The sequence below is a fragment of the Nothobranchius furzeri genome, chromosome 4, assembly GCF_043380555.1.
Source record: "Nothobranchius furzeri strain GRZ-AD chromosome 4, NfurGRZ-RIMD1, whole genome shotgun sequence".
NCBI lineage: Eukaryota > Metazoa > Chordata > Actinopteri > Cyprinodontiformes > Nothobranchiidae > Nothobranchius > Nothobranchius furzeri.
This window is the reverse complement of record NC_091744.1, coordinates 15,136,792-15,156,426: the sequence shown is the minus strand read 5'-3', so window position 1 is coordinate 15,156,426 and position 19,635 is coordinate 15,136,792. Positions and strand designations below refer to the sequence as shown.

Sequence of the window (19,635 nt, the reverse complement as noted above, 5' to 3'; positions counted from 1 at the left end):
CCATCAGTGTTTAAAATGTGAGCCTTTCTGGCGGTTGAATTGCTTCTACTGGAGCTAAAACAGGGGATACAATGCACAGCAGCACTAAAGGACAAACCGAACAATAAATAGACACAAAGGGTATAATTACAAGGACTAATTACACATAACTGAGTGTCTTTACTGTGCTGAAGAACAAGACAATCCATAGCATTTAAGTATATGTTTTTTGCCATGAACTTTCAGTGATTCTTTACATCAAAAGTCTCATTCTCATTAATTGGTCTTTGGGTTAGTGTGTTATGAGGATAAAATGATGACTGGAAAACATTCATGCAGAAATTAAACAGAAATGAGGATAAACTAGACACCTTCTGCACCGTGAAACCCAATTTTCATGCAGTTCTGCCAACTCAAAACACACAAAAACAGCCCCAAATCCCTCTGCTAACAAAGAATTAGTTCTCACAATCCACTTACAAACAAACATCCAGGGTAGCCTGGGAGAGACAGTTGTCACTTGACCAGTGTCGGTTTCACTCACAAAGAGCCGTTTCTGTTACAGACAATAATGAGGTACCTGGAGTAAAATGGCACTTTCTGATCTGGAGTCTAATTTTACAATGTCTGAGCGGTGTTACGACTTCAAACACCTACAAATAACAGCCTTAGGAGCATATGCACTGCTCACTTGTAACATCAAACATGACTCTTTGAACAGAGCAGGGAGCTGTGAACAGGGACAACGCAGTCCACCTTAGCAGAGCATAAAACATTCTCCTGATACTAACAGAATATATAAAGGCTGGTCCTTCAACAGCTAACAAGCAGCCGCCCCTTGAGCACTGAAAGATGTTCGCTTTAACAGCAAGTAGACACGTCCCAAAGCACATCTGCTGACTGAACGAAGGCTTTCTAAACTCCCAGGATTGGCAGGAAACTATAGCTTGATGCTTGCAGACACAGGCTCCCAATTCAAACAAAGACTGCTTCAGTATTTAACACGGGGTAGGTCCCAATGCTTGAGTCTACTGTAGTATTTAACAGTCTCACAGTCCCCAGGCTAACACAGAACGGCGTTTAAGGCAGCACAGAGTCACTAAACTAGCATGGCCGGGCTGGAACACGGGAAGCATTAGGGGCTCACCGCTAACTTAAACAAGCATGTAATGGACAGATGCAGGGACTCCGACTTACAGCGTTACAGCAAAAACCTCAGAAAGGAAAGTGTGGCTGGAAAATCCCCAGATGCTCCAAACACGTTTTCCTTTCGTCAGCCAAACACTTGGTTTTTGTAAAGGCTTAAACGATTTTACATCCGTTTTAGTGAAGAATTTATGTTGCTTAATGGCTCTGCTTTGTAGTTTCTTTGACACCCTTCAGTTTAAATTTCTGCGTTTGGAAAATATCTGGAAATCAATGAAGGGTAAAACAAAAACGTAGAAATTAACATGGATGGTGATCCCACTGAAGTTGAGCAGCCCTGTAACAGTTTGTTAATAACAGTTTTTTTATGTATTTTAGTTGTGTTTCGTTATCAGAAATGATATTTGCTGCACTCACTAATACACTCCGTTCCACACAGCCGCCTACCTAAATCATTCCAGAGATGCTGTAAACTCACTTTGTTTTCAAACATCCATTAAAAATAGCTTGCATACATATTGCTGCCTTGAAAAACTCCCCATCATCCATCAAACCAGTGTAATATATTTCATTACTGACAAAAAAGTCACATGAGATCTTATATTTTTACACTTTCCTTGGGATTTTGCAAAAAAACAAGAAATTGGTTGCCACTACTTTATGAAATTAGCAGGAAAGTGATTTCCTAATCTGGTACCACGCCTGCTCATGTGCTGAACAAAGACACAGTCACACAAGTTTTTGTTTTACGAAGTAACTGCCAGATGCTACTCAAATGCACTTTAAAGATGTGGATTACTCGTTTGATTAATACATTTGCAGTGGTCTCCGTTAGAAATGAATGCCTTGCAGGCAGAACTCAGAGCACACAAAACCCCACATCAGAGCTGGGCTTCAAACGGGAAGATTTGGAGTCTCATTTCCTGATATTTAGACATCTGGTCTCGGATTGGGTAGAAGCAACGCAACTCTACCACTAAATGTTTGCCCTGGGACATGGATGTTTTATCTCCACAGATAACAGATCTGGAGGATCTTCAGCTGTGTGCTTGATTTGCTGATGCTCACGGTCAGCTTCTGTTGAACGAGATGTTGTTTGCTAATTTTGGACGCTAAAACAACAGCCTTCGCTGTCGTGAGTCTATATGGGTAAGTCTGGTTCACAATGTCATGGAGAGTGGTTAGGATTCTCACTGTCGATTTTCTATCAGAAGCAAACGCAGAAGTTAGGTGTAGGAGGCTATTCTAATATTCAGCCTGCATTAACTCTGAGTTATCGATTATAGAAATAATAATTAAAAAGTGGATTTTCATTGTTCCACACTATAAAGAAAAGCTGTAGTTTTGACCGTTCGCAGGTCAGGAAGATTTAATTAGACAAAACATCTTAGAAGAATGATTGTTTATGCAAATTGGAAAGAGTTTTCCAAGGGATTTTAAAACCATGTACACACGTAGCCTGTAGAAATCCTACACAATGAAGACATTTTTCTATGGTTTCACCTGTCTTCCACATGAAAGTTACAATTGCCACCAAATGATGATTAATTAAAAAAAAAACTTAGACCAAAGTGGAGATTAGCAAATTATTCGTTGTTAGCATTTGCTTGTGGACGTAAATAACCGGGGTTTTAAGTTTGGTAATGTCACGGTCAGCGACAAAAATGCTTTGACATCATATGTGCAACTTTTATTTAGCTTAGCCTACTTGTGTTTACAAGCTCAGATACTGCTCTATGTAGAAAACCTTAGGCGGAGGACGGCGGTACGAATGATTATTTCCCACCACCTTGTTATTCTGAGGAATGTTTTTAGCAAAATGATTTGGGGAGCTACTGTCGCCTAGTAGGATGGGTACCTTTGACATTTGAATCGATCCGGTACTAATTCCCGGTACCTACGAATCGATACCGGTACTTAACGGTACCAATTTTCGATACTTTTGAGTTTTTAATATTTTTAATTCTCTTTTATAATTAAATATATATTTTTCTCAATATATGACCATATTTGATAAATATCACGATAAATAACATACAACTGTTTATATTTTAACATTGTCCTTGTAGTTTTATAAGCTGATAATTAAACTGAAGCAAACATCTTTACTGTGAACTAAATTTACTGTGTATCGTTATTCCTTTCGCCGTCCTTTTTCAATAGATTTTTCCTACTGGGAAGTTAGAATTTCCGAGGAGAAAGCGAACGCACCATTAGATGATAACAATGGTGGCATAGGCTGTGTCTCAATTCAGGGTCTGCATCCTACCTCGGCCGGATTCGTCGGCCGGTTACGTCACAGCGCCGCGACTCGGCCTGTCCCAATTCGAAGACTCCTTCAAATGCGGTCGACGAATGCGGCCTTCTTTTCGCCTGAATGAAGGATGGGTCGGGTGTATCCTTCAATAGGTAGCATTTCCCAAGATGCCTTGCGGGCCGGCCGGCAGAAAAACTTAAAAACAATGGCGGAAGGTGAAGCGGGAGCTGTCGGAGAGGATTGCGCATATAAATGTAAGTATAAACTTGAAAACTGTCAGTTTAAGGACTTTTTGTGATACATGAACGTTATTTTAGTTAGAAATGTTACAGTAAAAGTGCTTGTATTGCGGTCTCGGCTCGTATGTTCGGCCGCGCTCGGTGTCGTACTTCTCCCACTACGTTTCCCCCTGATTTTAATAGAAGTTTGTATTTTAGGACCAAAAGAGAATACCAGGGAATTTATTAAGCTTAGGGCGGAGATGGACCACATGATCACCGGAGCAAAGTATTCGGCGGCTGTGGCATGGAGGTACAATAACATCTCATATTTTAAAAACTCGTTTGAGTATATTTTTTTCTGCGAAAACATGAAAGGAATAACCCGTTGTCCTCTTTTCTCTTCCTGTTTCTTTTCTTACATGTTTGTTAAGACTATTCTGGAGAAAATGGGCATCCAGGGGAAGGTGCCAGCGATGAGCTTCTGGAGCTGATCTGGGAGGACATGAGGCTGCAGAGCAGCAGAGAGCACAGGAGAGAAGGAAGAACTTTGACAGCTTTTTACTTTGCTAGAAAAAAATGGTTAATGAAGATTAAACATGTACATGTAAAAGAAATATCTAAATAAAATCAGTTCTGCATTAAACTCTTGAATTTTATTTTTGTTTACAAATGAGAATTGTTTACTAGAGGGTATCCGCTGGGTCTTGAAAAGTTTTAAAAGGTGATAAATCGGTTTTGGTCAAATTAAGACCCTTAGAAAGTATTAAAAACTATTATCACATCTTTGCTCAGGCTCAGCTAGTCTAAAGTATTTTCTCTGAATTAGCTCTCCAACAGTCAAGGAAATGATTAACCCCCAGAGACCCACGGTTGTAGTATCACAACATCAGATTTAAGTCTACAAAAATAAACCTTCCCCATTTTTTTTCTTTTTAAAACCACATTTACATTGCTAATAGGTCCTATTCAGTTCTGCAACACTATTGGCTGTTAAAATGTGTAAATAGGCCCGTTTATCTGGCCTCCTAGAACAACATGTGAAAGGTTAAAAATATTTTGCAGTTGTTTTCTAAATTTGGGTTTCTGGGGGTTAAAAAGCTAAATAAAACGTCGAGCTCCATCGTTTAAGGTTCCTTCTGCCCAGCGGTTCCACGGTTGCTAGGCGACGGAACGTTCGCCGAGGGAGTTCATGAAGGCTAGGCCTGTCCAAATTCACAGCCGTTAACATCCGGTCTACCCGGCCGACGGAGGACGCAGCCCACGTCGGCCGGGTGGGCTGGGTCCTTCGAAGGATGCAGACCCTGAATTGAGACACAGCCATAGGAAGCTAACATATCAAGCTAACGTTATCTTAAACAGTTTAACTGCTGGAGCAGATTAAAACAATGATGCCTCACACTTAAATTGTTGTCACTGGTTTCATCTTCACCCAATCACCCGTCGCATTTAGTAAAGTGAAGCCAAACTTTAGTGCGCGTTTGTGTTCTTCTAGTCGGAATTTCGGAGTTCCGAGGAGAAAGCGAACACACCATTAGTAAAACGGAAGCTAACAAATCAAGCTAACGTTATCTTACATTTTATTTACCTACCGGAGCAGATTAAGATGAGGATGTCTCACTTAGATCGTTGTCGCTGATTTCATCATCACCCAGTTACCCATCACATTTAGTGAAGTGGACCCAAGCTTTAGCGTGCGTTCTTTCTACCATGCTGCTCTGTTTACTACTGGCTCGCAGCGACCGACGACTTAACGCTCTTGCGCATGCGCAGCTGTCTAGGCAAGTTCTCGTTATGAAGGACGGGTACCTAAACGAGGCACCGTTTCCGATTAAGTGAATCGGTGCTCGGTCGTACCTTAAAAAGTACCGAATTCGGTACCCATCCCTATCGCCTACAGACTTGTGTCAATGAATGTGCTACTCAACACACTGGATTTTTAGCTGAAAACGAGATGGTCCAAACCCAAGTTTTTTCCACGATGGGTGGGGAAGGATATTCGGTTTTACTGGTCACATGTGTGCAAGACCTAAGTGCGTAATTACAGTACAACTAATTATTTTCAAGTGGAAGAATTCAGGACAAGTATGTCTGTTTCACAACAGACATTTTGTTTTTAAAGAGCAAATAAAGCACGTGAGCCTTAACAAGAGTCAAGTTCCATTTAGATGTTCTGGTTGATGCGAAGCTGCAGATGTGGGATGCGATCTTTGTCTATTAACCTGTGTTTTTCTTACACATTTGAATCAAAACATCTGTCATAAAAAGATCTATTCTTAGTCTTCTCATGAGTGGAGGTCCCAGTACTTTTACCCCAAGGTCAGATTGTGCAACGCTCCAAAAAATTATAAAGATTAAAGGGCTGCATCTCCGATTGTAAAGGTCACAGTTTACATGTTAAATGTTAAAAGTCATAGCAAAACAATTAGAACAAGACGAGGCAGCTCGTTTGGAAAGGTTGCAGGCGAAAACCTTATTTCTCTGGAAAGCAAAGTTCAGATTTAAGCAGGTGGATTAAAATAATGACATGAATACATAAGAACATAAATAAACGCTTAGCTTGAATGCAGATGTGCCCATTTTAGCAAACAAACAAACAAAAAAATAACTAAACACAAATATCTCTAATTATCTCAAAGGTGCGAATACCAAAAATGTAATAAAATAAAAGCTTTTTTGCTATATTCCACTGTACTTCCTTTTCTAGGCAAATTAATAGGGCTGCAGCTATCGAATATTTTTGTAATCAAGTACTCTATCGAATCTTTTATCGATTAATCGAGTACTCTAATAAATTACTCTTTTGCGTTTGTAAACCATTATATCAAACAGCATGTTATAAAATATGAAAGACCTCTTGAAATGAGAAAGCAATTGCCACTTATTCTTCAAGTTTTATTCAAAATCAGTTTTCAAAACTTCAGCACTTCAACTTTACTTCACGGTAAACAAATGCGAGCGGCTGCGGTCCAAACAGCACCAGAACCGCTCACGGCGCATGCGCAAACATGGCTCGCCAGCAGTTTCCCTATTAACACACGTTCGTTTTAATTTCTACACTTTTTTTGTCTCACACTAACAAGGATTGTCGAAAGCATGTTTGCCGTGGTTATGTCAAGTTATACTGATCACAAAACATTTATTTACTTCCTTTCGTTTTCCTCCGCCACTCTCATAAATACCTGTGTCCTCCTGCAGCAGTCCCGAGTGACAACAGACATCAATAACAACACTGTAAAAAGTCCAACGTGTTGTAAAAACTGCTATTTTTAGCACATTTTATGTCTGACATGTTGCTACCAGACGCACAGTGTGAGCTGAAACTGAGTGCTACAAATGAAAAAGTCGCACAGTGTCTGCAGAATACATAGAAATACAGGCTAAAATCCAATATCTTGTGGAGGCTCCGACTCCGCTTGCAGAAGTGACATTTACATGTGGATGTTTCCTGGTCAGGTGCTGCAGCATGGAGGATGTGGTGTTGAGGTTGGCTAAATCCATTTTACAGTATTTACACCGGAGTACGTTTTCCGCCTTACGACGTGAAAAATGGTCCCACGCCTTTGACATTTTGTGTCTTTTTCGCACTCCACCGGGGTCCACGTTGTCCGCCATGGCTTAAAAGAAAGTTAAGTTGCGTTCGCTACTCGCGTGTGCATACAGTGCAGTGTGTATGCGCGTCACTTATTTCGGTCCGGGTGAAACATGACCCCGAGCGATTGCAAAGCCAAGAATTAATTAATCATGAATTAAACGAAGCTTCGAGGCAGAGAATTTGACTCGAGTAATTTTGTACTCGAATTATTCGAGGTACTCGAGGAATCGTTTCAGCCCTACAAATTAATAAAAGTCTTGTTGCCTTTTCTTCACCATTCTGGTTGCCTTGATCCAGACTGACAATCTTCACTGAACTGTGCAAGGCAACATAACAACTATCCAGACACAGTAGCAAATCTACAAGAAAATTTCTGAAAAATCTGTCCTAATTATTGATTCAGTGGATCTTTTTTTTTAATATATTTGTCGATGAACTAATATGGAAAACGCTATATGACTTAAGAGAAGGCCAATGGTCTTTTACTAATAATGTAAAGTTAAGTTCAAACAGACAAACATAAAATTATTTACTGCTAAATTTAAATCTAAAAGGACTAATTCAAAGGTGGATGATGTAAAAATGAAGTAAGAATGACACCCTGTGATCAAATTTGGGTGCTGCAGTTCACTTTTCAAAACTAAAAGTCACTTTTTCACTCCCTTTCTGTGAGTTTCGTGGCTGTTGCCAGCTACAGATCAGCACCAGACTCTAGATGATGTGCCAAGACGAATCATACGCATTAGATAAGCAAATAAATACATTAGTAAAACTATACAACAAGTGTTCCTTTATAAATATTAATTAGTGCATAGTAAGCATTAACAAACTGTTAAATAAAATATTAACAGCTGCTTATTATTGTTAATGTTGAGTGACAAGTTACTATGCAGACCCTCCCCCAAACCCCAACAATATTGCAAATGTTAATAAAGGGATCCTTTCCTTTATAAAGCTTAATAATGTCCTAAGTAACATTAATGAACGGACCCTTACTGTAAAGTGTCTGGATTCAGTTCTTTAACTCCTGAGCTTCATGCCTGCTGATGTTGAATACCAGATGCTGGCGCAGCAGCGTTAGCTCGCCACAGACCCTGCAGGCTCACAGATTGTAAACAAAGACTTTGCCCCTCTTCAGCATTTTAAAAGGAGAACCCTCCAGCTAGCTTAGAATAAAATCTGTTCAATATAACGTTCTGTTCAATATGATTGAGTCACCAGCTGTTTAGTGATTATTTCATTGTAAATGTTTTACTTATTGTACCTTTAAATAAACCTTTCTGAAAATAATGTATTGTTGGTTATGAGGTGGAAGCTTAATATTGACACTATAAAGATTGTACATATAATTTTAAGTAGTTACACATTTTAAAGGTTGAATTAAAGGCAGACTAGGCAGTTTTGTCTTGCTTTTAGCACCCCCTAATGTCTGTTTAGTAGAACCGAAAGCAAAGGTCATTTAATCGCTGTTCATTTTTTTAACACCTTAATATATCTGTTGAAATGTCTCTCCAGCCTTCATTAGTGTCTACAGGAGCGGTTCATCCCTAAATTAAACAAATCAGCTGTGTTCTTGATCTAAAACATGCAGGAAATGTGCTGGAAGCAGACTGCAGTGGCAGGTATAGCACAGCACAGCTGTAGTTGCAAATGCGGTATTCTCACTACAGAGGGCTGTGGGGGTCTGAGTGACGTTTCATTCACTTTGTAATGGGTAATTTTTGCACATGGCTCAGGAAAGGATTTAAAAGTATGAAAAAGTTGCATAGTATCCCTTTAATTACGAGTTTTGAAACATGATGTCCTCCCTTAAAAGCTAAGCATTTCTACTGGGTTAAAACAAAATCAAGATAAATTAGTTCATACATGAACCATTTATGAGGCAGATTAAAGGGGGACTATTCTGTTGCTGACAGCAAAAGAAAACAACCTGGGGTCTCATTTATATAACATTGCGTGGAATCCTTACTAAAACCATACTTAAGCTCAGCAAAAAATATGTACTTACGCCAAGTAGGTTTGTGATCTATCAAACATGGAGTACGCACAGCTGCACGCAATCTCCGCTTCATAAATCGGAGACTAACGAGAATGTTTCTCAGCCGCTTTTTAGTCACATCCCGCCCTCACCACGCCCACTTACTGCCATAAATAGTCAATGCAAAGTGCCTTGTGGAGCTCATGCATATACATAAGCCGGCTGTTGCAGCGCTCCGCCAATGGCATGGCGACCGTAGATCAAGGCAGATCAAGGAAGCACAATTTCACAGAAGCAGAAATTGAGGTACCTGTGGGTGAGGTGGAGAAATGAAAGGAAGTGCTTTTGCAAAAACAAATAAGAGAAAATCCACGGAGTGGCACAGCTTTGCTGAAGCCGTCAATGTTGTGAATTCTTCAGAGAGATCTGTGGCAGATATAAAAACAATGATCCAATCGGGATTCGATCCCCAGGCTCTCGGGTGAAAGTCACGTATGCAAACCAGTCACCCAGACAGAGATCTCCCCTGTTCAAGTAGCCAGGGTGCATGATCAATCGAGTCACAGTGACAGGACACTCACTGTCACAAACGCATGACATTCTGCCCCAATCTGCCCCCCTGCTGATATTCTGCATTCCTTATTCTGCACTTCAGGCTGTGTGTGCGTGCGCGCGTGTGTGTGTGTGCGTGTGAGGGGTCTTGTTCTGTGTGAAAACGAAGCGGTACAAGTGATGATGCTGCAGGATTTCATAATTGTATCCTTCTCAGCAGCAGCGCTGCAGGTGCTCTCCATGTCCAAAATGTTAAGCAAGGTCCTTAGTCAACTTAAAGTTGCGTACATTTCCCCACTAAGTTTTCTTTCATAAATCCCAAAGTTTGCGTGGAAAGTTGCTTACGCAGTTTTCCGACCCCGTTTTGTGCGTAAGCAAGCTTGATAAAGGAGGCCCCTGCACCTGTACAGTGTACAGGATGAGACTGAGGCGCAAACATGTTGCAGCTTTTATTTGCAGACATGGTCTGAATGAATAACAAATTCAAGTTGTTTTTTTTTTATTTTTTTAATAGTGATCAGACATCAGCTCAGAGTCATTCACTGACTGACATTTGGAGCTGCTGATGGGAGGTCTTGGTTTTCAGCCCCTTTAACATATTCTGGGTATAATCCATCAGCTGTCCTCCATAAATCAAGAGGCACTGCAGTGCTGACTCTCTCACATATGTTGCTGCATCAGCATACAAAGAGTCCACTACAATATTGTAAAGAAATGGCATAATTATTTGGCGGGGAAAAGCTAAATCAATTTCTAGCAGAACCTCGACATTGTACAAGAGGCCAGGAGTGCACTTGCCAAGCCCTGTCAGTTAAATCTGTCCCCCGAGTGGTAGCTAGTGGGTCTGCGCACGGTTCCGCCTGCCTGTTCAAGTGTCAGAATGCTGCTCACGGCAGACGCTAATCACAACACCTGTTTAGGAGAGATTACAGCCGGATCCGGAGTACTGAAAGGCCTTTGCGTTATTAAAACTGAAGTGTCTGTCCAGGCCATGACAGCCCCACACACACCAGCGTATGTGAGCAGAAGAAGAATGGACCGCATGCCCGTTTATGGTTTGTGTGCTGCCGGTGCAGTTTGAGCAATAACTGTTTGACTTATAGAGCTTCAAAGAGAAAGAGATGTTAATGTTATTTCATCCCCCTTACATGGGAATAAATGACACAGCCTGCCCCATTCCTCCCTCAGTTTTTCTTCTCCTCCGCCGGTGAATGCATTAAAAAGCAGCTCGAGAACAGAGCGAGACCTGGTGTCCTCCTCCTCCCTCCTCTGGCAGCCTTTATTGGCAAATCAAAGGATTGTCAGTCGGATATTTATAGTAAAAGTGCCTTTGGGTGAAAATAAAAACAGAAAGCATCTATCTCTCATCTTCTCTCCCAGCCCACTGATGGTGACTCTGTTGGACTTCAGAAACCTTAGGCCAGGCAGGAAGCTGTCAGTCAGCTTCATCCTTGGTGACCACCTCAGCGTTTGCTGGTGCTGAGCAGGTCAAGTGCTGCGGGATCTGTCTGACAGCAGCACAGCCTGTCTGGGCTGGGGTAGAGGGACGCTTGTCCTGCTGCCATTGCAATGCAAACAGATCTTTGTGGTGCGGGACCCCCAGAAGCCAGAAGATTAATGGGAGGATTCAGGATAAAGAGAGGAGCCGCAGGCCCTGATGAATACTAAAGCATTTACCTCTTTTTCTGTTAGATTTAAAATGGCTCATTAATTCTTACGTGAGTTGTTGTCACTTTGAACCATTTTGTTTATTGGATACCGCAAAATCAGTGTACAGGGTAGCACATGCATCCAAAGGGCATGGGGTGCATTCTGGGAAAAAAGAAAGAGGAGGGGTTTAAAGTTTGTGCAGGGATTGTTAGAGGGAGAAAAGGCGGAAGTAACACAAAACGCTAATTCTGCAGAGGAGAGGAAAACGGTAGCTGAAGGGGATTCATTCATTATAAATCAGCCTTACTCAGGTCTGTGTGAGCCTTTTTAAACCAAAAACACTCCAGCAACACCATTGTGTACACACCCTCACTCCCTACGACACACACATGGAAATCTTGTTGATTCATTTAGTTAACCACTTAAACATTCTCCCTCTCCTGATAACTTTTTGCTTTCCTTGACGTTGGATGTGCTAATACTAGTTTATCCGTTTAATTATAGATCCACTAGGATAAATACAATAAAGTTTATCTCTCACCAAATAGAATATTTACTAAGACATCACAATGTAACTATAGACACATTACTAGTCTTTGTGAGCGTGCGTGCGTGTGTGTGTGTGTGTGTGTGTGTGTGTGTGTGTGTGTGTGTGTGTGTGTGTGTGTGTGTGTGCGCGCGCGTGTGTGTGTGTGTGTGTGTGTGTGTGTGCCTGCTCTGTCTTCTCGATCCCCAGTGAGTCGTGGAGGATGGCTGCTTATACTGAGCCAGGATTCTCTGGAGGTTTCTTCCTGTTAAAAGGGAGTTTTCCTCTCCACTGTCGCTTTATGCTTGCTTAGTATGAGGATTGCTGTATAGTCACTGACACTAGTCAGTGACTTGATGCAATTTGCTGGGTTCCTTATGTAGGAAACATTATTTCTGATTGGCTTAATGAACTGACCTGAATTGGAATGTTTATTATGTGAAGTGCCTTGAGACGACTCTTGTCGTGATTTGGCGCTATATAAATAAACTTGAATTGAATTAAGCCAGCAACAGGCTGAGGCACCCCAGTTAAACCATCTTCATCTAACCTCAGCTGGGTTCAGACTGAGCCCCGCTTCACCGACCTCCTTCATTCTACACGTCGTCCTCCAACTAATCCACTCCTTTTTTAATCATCGCTTTTGTTCACACGACAATCACCACACACTGTTACCATGGCAAATCAATAGCCAGTCTGCAGATGAGAGCAGATTTCTTTCTCCCAAGAAGACACACTCACACACACACATACACATTCCAACACACACACACACACACACACACACACACACACACACACACACACACACACACACACACACACACACACACACACACACACACACACACACGCCTCAACATGCAAAGTCTTTATCTTCCCATATAGGAACCATCAGGTGATGCTAATGCTCTGTGCATTCAAGAAGACTTGTGTGTGTGTGTGTGTGTGTGTGTGTGTGTGTGTGTGTGTGTGTGTGTGTGTGTGTGTGTGTGTGTGTGTGTGTGTGTGTGTGTGTGTGTGTGTGTGTGTGTGTGTGTGTGCACAAACAACCAGTGTGCCAAAGATCAGATAAGTAAATCTATTTCTTTTACTAATTAAAGGAAGGCAGTGCACCCCAAAGGATGAGTGTACCAAAAGCTGGGGCTTTCTGTGTTAGATGTAATGACAACCACAACCACACAAACTCACCCACACACACCCTGTACAGGCAGCAGACACATGCACACGCACACACGCACGCACACACACATGCACGCTCACTCACACAAATTACTTTTGGCAGTGTGTATATTACATCTGATGTGCATCTTTAGTGCCTGATTCCATGTGTGTGTGGCTGTGTGGGTGTGTTGGTGTGCATGTGTGTGTGTGTGCTTGTTAGTGTATGCACGAAGCTGTTAAGTGTCCACTGAGGGAGTTAGAGCAGCTACATGGCAGATGCTTAAAGCCAGTGGCTATTAGACAGCGGAGCAAAGATAATAGGCTATGGCTGCCATTACCTACTACGCCCTATTAGCCAGTACCCGACCTGGAGACAGATACACACAAACGAGGCAAATGTGTATTCGCAAGTGTGCATTTTTGTGTCCATATCTGTGGGTGTGAATAAGTGCACTTTATTGGGCAGCTCACGCCTGGACAGATAGATTAGAGAAGAAGGGAGGGAACAGGAGCAGCACAGAGGAGTGACAGAAGGGCAAATTCACCAGGTCTCCTATTAGGGAGACAGATCCTTCCCAGATATAGAGGGAATGAACAGGATGAGAGGTGCAGGAGGACCAGGAGAGTGCAAGGAAGTAGGTGAAGTGTTTGAGAAAACAAAAGTGCATTACAGTCCATGTAAGCAAGAACATGAGCTGCAAGTTGACAGGGGGAGCATGAGGAGGTGAAGAGGAGGAGGCAGAGGGAGAGAGTGGCAGACAGAAAGGAGGGAGAGAGGTGAACCTCTCCATGTGACAATCAGTATAAAAAATGAGAGGAAGAAGTTCAAATATTCGACTGTCTCCAGCTGACATTTCTTTGAGAGCGTGCGTGCACTGGGTAGAGTGCGAGTATGACACACATCACATGCCAGCTCTTTATATCCATCTGTCTATTCATCCGCCCCTCTTTCCATCCTTCTCTCACCAGCCGGTTTCATGCAGACGCTGCCAAAGCGGCTGGTCCTGCTCAAGTTTGTGAATCCCAATAGGTGTGTGGTGCAAGAGACAAGAGGGAGTGCCTCTAAGCAGCGATGCATGATGGAGATCGGCGATGATGATGTCGATGCCGATGATGAATATGTTGATAAGGCCCAGTTCTCTTCCTCTTCCCATCCATCCACTCCTTCCTCCCTTCATTCATCCATCCCTCCCCCGATGCGCCTCCCTCTTCCTCTCTTTATGCTCAACACACTTTAGAGAAGTTTGAGCCACTGGGAGATCATTAGCACAGGATCAAACCCCAACACTCACTGTCCACACACACACACACACACACACACACACACACACACACACGCACGCGCGCACACACACACACACACACACACACACACAAGTACACGGAGAAAAACCCCAAAAAAACAAGAAATGGGGCACACAGGAGGGAAACTGCTTAAAATATAAAACACAGAGCAAGATGATCTGTCAATCTGTGTTACTGTTCGCGTGTGTGTGTGTGTTTGCATGTGTTTAGGAAAGGAACCCCTGCACACTGTTAAAACAGAGGAACGACGCAGAGCTGACTTAGCATGGTTCTGTTTTTGAGAGGGAACAAAAAATGATTTGAAAACACAAAAAACACATTTGCTTCAACTGACTTGACACACGCACACACACACGTGTGTGTGTGTGTATGTGTGTGTGTGTGTACCAGGCAGCCTCCCACACATCAAAAGCTCATTCAGTGACTCCAAGCAGCCTCCTGCTCCTGAGCCCTTTCTTGCACACAATTAAAGAAAAAATAAAGTTGTATTCATACACGAGCTGGTCCAACTTTTATTCTTGTTGCTCTCTAGACCAATTCATGCACTTACGTTCATGCAGACAAGCAGCCACACACAGAGTCATAGTCAGTCTCTCCATCAGGACCATGCTGAATAATTCAGTCTGAGGGAAGTACACAAGACTGTTAGGAGTGTATTCAGCGGTGGCCTGAGGGCTGGCCTCTGCTCTAAAAGCATGATGTCACCGCCAACCTTCCCCTTCTCGTGTCTCTCGGCTCCCTTTCCTTCTGCTTTTTTCACATCCTCCTAAATGTATTCTAATTTCACTGCCTAAATGTTCTTTTTCTTCTGCATTCAAATGATTTTGGATGCACAAATCAGACAAACAAGATTAGAGTTAAAACAAGTTGAGTTATCAAGCTTTTGTTGATTACATCAATCTGTTGAGATGATCTGAATTTCTGCACTTTTGCCTCTCCTCATGTCTTCCATCTTATTCCCGGGTCTTGCCAGCTGTCTCCCTAATCCACCGAAGCCCATCTCAGATGTAGGTCACTCTCTCAATTAAGGCAATTAGCAGTAGCCAAGCAAAACTCAGGCTGAGCTGCTCTCATTACAGCAACAGGAGCCAAAGGCCTGGATCTCATAGCAGTTACCACACCACTTGGCACCTGCATTTCTCTGCACGTAATTTCACGGACAATTCCAGCAGGATAAAGAGTCCCCATTCATCAGCCTGATGGAAAACGTGTTAATCGTTTTATTTTTGGAGGGGGGGTTTGAAGAGGATACCCACAAATTTCAGCCGAGCCCCAGAGAAGTGACACTTAAAACTTTAGGATGTTGGGTTTTCAGGTCAAAGTCGTACCCTCCTCCTCCTTCATGTGAAATGACAATCTGCTGGCTGATACACAGGAAAGCCATTATTGAGATTATGGTGTTGTCTCTTCAAACCCGATTGCAACTTTCAGATGATATTTGACTTGACTGCTCCCTGCTGCTAAACGAGACAGACCGGGACAAGCTCTGGAAAAGCAAGTAAGTGTACTAAACTAATAAAACGTCGATAGCGCTTAAAATAATCAACACAAATGCCTTCTGGACTGGAGATGTAATCATCTGCAGAGTGTTGATTTTTTCTGCAATCTTTTAGGATGTGTCAGGCCTGTAGCACTGCTGGCTATTATTAACTGGCCTTCGTGATGCAGGCCTCTCCCGGGCTACTTTGATTCAAGTGTTGTTGCGTCGTACCAATAACAGCTGATTAGTGCCGGTCTGAGGAGCAATGTTCTGGGATGCATCACCATCAGCCAGCCTCGCGACACCTCTGGCCATCATTAAACTGCTGCAGCGGGGGAGGCCATTTTGTTCCATATTGCTCATTTACTCTCGCACATTTACACACTGCTGGGGTGCAAACAGCAATGGTTAGATTTTTGTTTATGACATCATACGCTTTCATAGTTATGATAAATTCCTCCCTGGCTTATTAACAAGAAGTATCTACTTTCTGTCCTAATTTACTAAATGACTCATTGCATCAAAGCTTTACATTGGTCAGAATTAGAAATCTGCCATTTGTGTGTTGAATTTATTCATTATGACAAGGAAATGTCAGCTACTTTTGTAATTTTATTTTTCATAGTCAATAGACCCACTGGGCATGAAATGAACCCCCTAGAGAAAAATAGATTAGTCAAAGCAAGGTGGAGATTGTTGTTCTCTTTCAGAACTCAGGCAACAGTTCACGCGCATATATTTCATCTATGAGTAATGATGACTTGTCTTGGTGCAAAGATGTCAGACATGACCTCGAGTTTCAGTTAAAGATTTTTTTTTTCAAAAAATCGATGTAGAAGTTTCAGCTGCAAAAAACGTCTTCTGATTTAATGAGACTTTATGTTGTTTCTCACAGAAGAAAAAAATCATAATTTGTTAGAATGAAATATGAAAGGTCATTATGATGGCTTGATTTTTTTTTCTCTATTCTACAAGAAATTTTCAATCAGCTTTTGGCGATTGCAGAATCTTTTGTAGTGGTCCTAGAATTTAAAACCACATTTACCTTGTTGTTGTTGAATATAGGCCGCTTGGGGTGTCTGAGGTAGCCAAAAGCTCAGATGCACCTGATTCAGGAAGCACAAGTCAGCTGGAGGAGAAAGTAGATTCAGACGGCAGGTTTCTGAGTCTTATTTCCTGATATTTGGACATCTTGCCCCTGACTGGGAAAACAGCAATGCAACTCTACCACTGACCCTGTTTGCTTTGCAATGTAGATATTTTAAAGTAAAAGTCCCATTAGTCATCACACACACTGGTGAAATTACATCTCCGCACTTGACCCATCCCCATGGGGAGCGGTAAGCTGCAGTAGTGGCTGCGCTCGGGAACTATTTGGTTTAACACCCCAGTCCAATTACTTATGAGTGTCAAGCAGGGAGGCATTGGGTCCCATTCTAAAAGTCTTTAGTAGGGCTCAGCGATGTGGCTAAAATGTCATACCCCGATACAGCTCATTTTATATCCTGAAAACGATATACATAACGATACAGCATTGTTTCTTTTAATTCAATTCATAATTAGTATCTTGGATCGAGTGCTTGCACCAACTCAGAAAACGCATGTTTCTGAACCGTGCAGATTGGAACCATACCTTTGCAAATGTGCTTGGCAACTGCAGTAGTGATCTCGTTCCATCTGCGAGAGCTGTGGTTATATGGTGTATAGGGTAAACGCCTGTTGCAGCATCTGTGTGTGGAGTTTGATATGAGCACTAATGCTACCACTTGAAGTTGCCTGTATGGATTTTGCATGTTGACTCTGTATTTTTTTCGTGGTTCTTGTGCAGGTGAGAAAATAAACAATAGCTTTATACAAAACAATAGACATTTTCTATCGTATAGACGAAATATTTAGTGATATCGCCCAGCCCTAGTCTTTGATATGACCCCCTGTGGATTTGACCCTTCGATCTCCCCGTCTCAGGGTGGACACTCAACCGCTAGGACACTGAGAAAACCACTAGGTCACTGGTGGTTTTCTCCACAATATCTCCACAAATAACACAAGCCTGAAGGAGTTCTGTTGTGTGGTGGAGTTGCCAATGCTAATGGTTAGCTTCTACTAGCCGAGACATTCTCTGCTGTTTGCTGTGTGATGTAGATTTGTCAGACTTTTCAAATCTGAGTATTTCACCACCTATGTTCTACCAGAAGCTTAGGCAGGAGTTTGGACAAGACGATTTTATTGCTCAGCCTGCATGAACAGCCCACACCTTTGATGTTTGACACCAAAGAGTTGGTCTAAGCTACGTTGTTAACCCTAACTCTGACCAGCGGAGCAGAAACTTGAAGCAGGCAAATCTAATTAAGGGTAATTTAAGTTTAATGTTGTAATTTTCAAACTACAGAGATTACTTCTATTTTACAAATACACAAGCAGTGGGCCAAAGCTGCAATAAATATCTTTTGGAATTTAAAACACTGAAATAATGTTTGTAGGATTCCAATAGGGAGCCTAAGTCACTTCCGGACCATGGGTCCCAGGAAGAACGAAAAATGAATCACTCACTCCTGAGGTTAAAAACGCTATTTTCTAATTCAGCTTCTTTTGTACCATGGATTTCGCATATAATGTCCGTGAACTTTAAAGACACATTTTGATACCAAGAACACGCTTATTTTCGAACAGGGAGAAACGCTATTTTAGGTTTTGTGTGATAATAAGTCCAGGACGACAAATGCGCTTCACGAAAGTGATGTTATCAAACCAGACACGGAGAAAACTGAGGGGAAATGGCTGTAAGTTCAGCAAACCTCCCACAGTAGGAAAGAACCACCATGAATCTGGTCATGTGGTAAGTAGCAGCTACTTTGGGGAGAGGAGACCATGTGGTGACGTCACATATGCGACATGCTGATTTCTAGTTTGTAATCATGCTAATTACGAACTTTTACAAGCTGATAAATCTCCAAATATGGCATGAATCTCATAAGCCGGCAGGTACTTCTGGGGCAAATTTCAAGTTTAATAATAGTACATTTTATTTCAACAGCGCCTTTCTGAACACTCAAGGACACTTTACAGACAGAGATAAAATACACAGACAATAAAAGATAAAGCAGCATAAAACAAACAGACAGATTGGAGCAAAGAGAGTAACTATTGGAATGCTAGACGGAACAGGTGGGTTTTGAGTCTGGTTTTAAAGAGAGTGAGGGAATCAATGTTACAGAGGTCAGGAGGGAGTGAGTTCCAGAGCTGGGGAGCAGAGCGACCGAAGGCCCTGCTCCCCATAGTGACCAGACGGAAAGGTGGGACAGAGAGGTGGATGGAGGAGGAGGACCTGAGGGAACGGGTGGAGGTTGAAGGATGAAGGATGAAGGAGGTCTGAGAGGTACAGTGGAGCTAGGTTATGGATGGCTTTGAATGTATATAGCAGAATTTTGAATTGGATTCTGGAAGTGACTGGGAGCCAGTGGAGCTGCTGAAGAACAGGGGTGATGTGGTGGAAGGAGGGAGTTGTGGAAATGATGCGGGCTGCTGAGTTCTGGAGAAGATGGAGTTTATGGAGGGATTTGTGAGGAAGATCGAAGAGAAGAGCGTTGCAGTAGTCAATACGGGAAGTGATGAGGCTGCGGACAAGGATGGCATCTGAGTGAGTAGTGAGGGAGGGGCTTAGGCGGTTAATGTTATGTAGATGGAAGTAGGCAGACCGGGAAATATTGTTTATGTGGGACTGGAAGGATAGTGAGGAGTCGAGGATGACACCCAGACTCTTGACCTGAGGGGAGGGGGAAACTAAG

At 42.3% G+C, this 19,635-nt stretch overlaps 1 protein-coding gene and 1 long non-coding RNA gene across 3 annotated transcripts in view; one reads left to right on the top strand and one right to left on the bottom strand.

Annotated features, from left to right (window-relative positions):
* The window catches only part of grin2ab (glutamate receptor, ionotropic, N-methyl D-aspartate 2A, b), a 198,550-nt gene that overhangs the window by 71,104 nt on the left and 107,811 nt on the right, over window positions 1–19,635 (bottom strand). The window lies entirely within an intron of this gene.
* Window positions 68–4,246, top strand: LOC129164247 (uncharacterized). 2 transcript variants are annotated; one of them, XR_011520269.1, is made up of 3 exons: window positions 3,404–3,636; window positions 3,820–3,913; window positions 4,035–4,246. It is a non-coding gene; the product is annotated as an uncharacterized lncRNA (long non-coding RNA). The 2 variants fall into 2 exon arrangements; XR_008563848.2 differs by having other exon boundaries at window positions 68–3,913.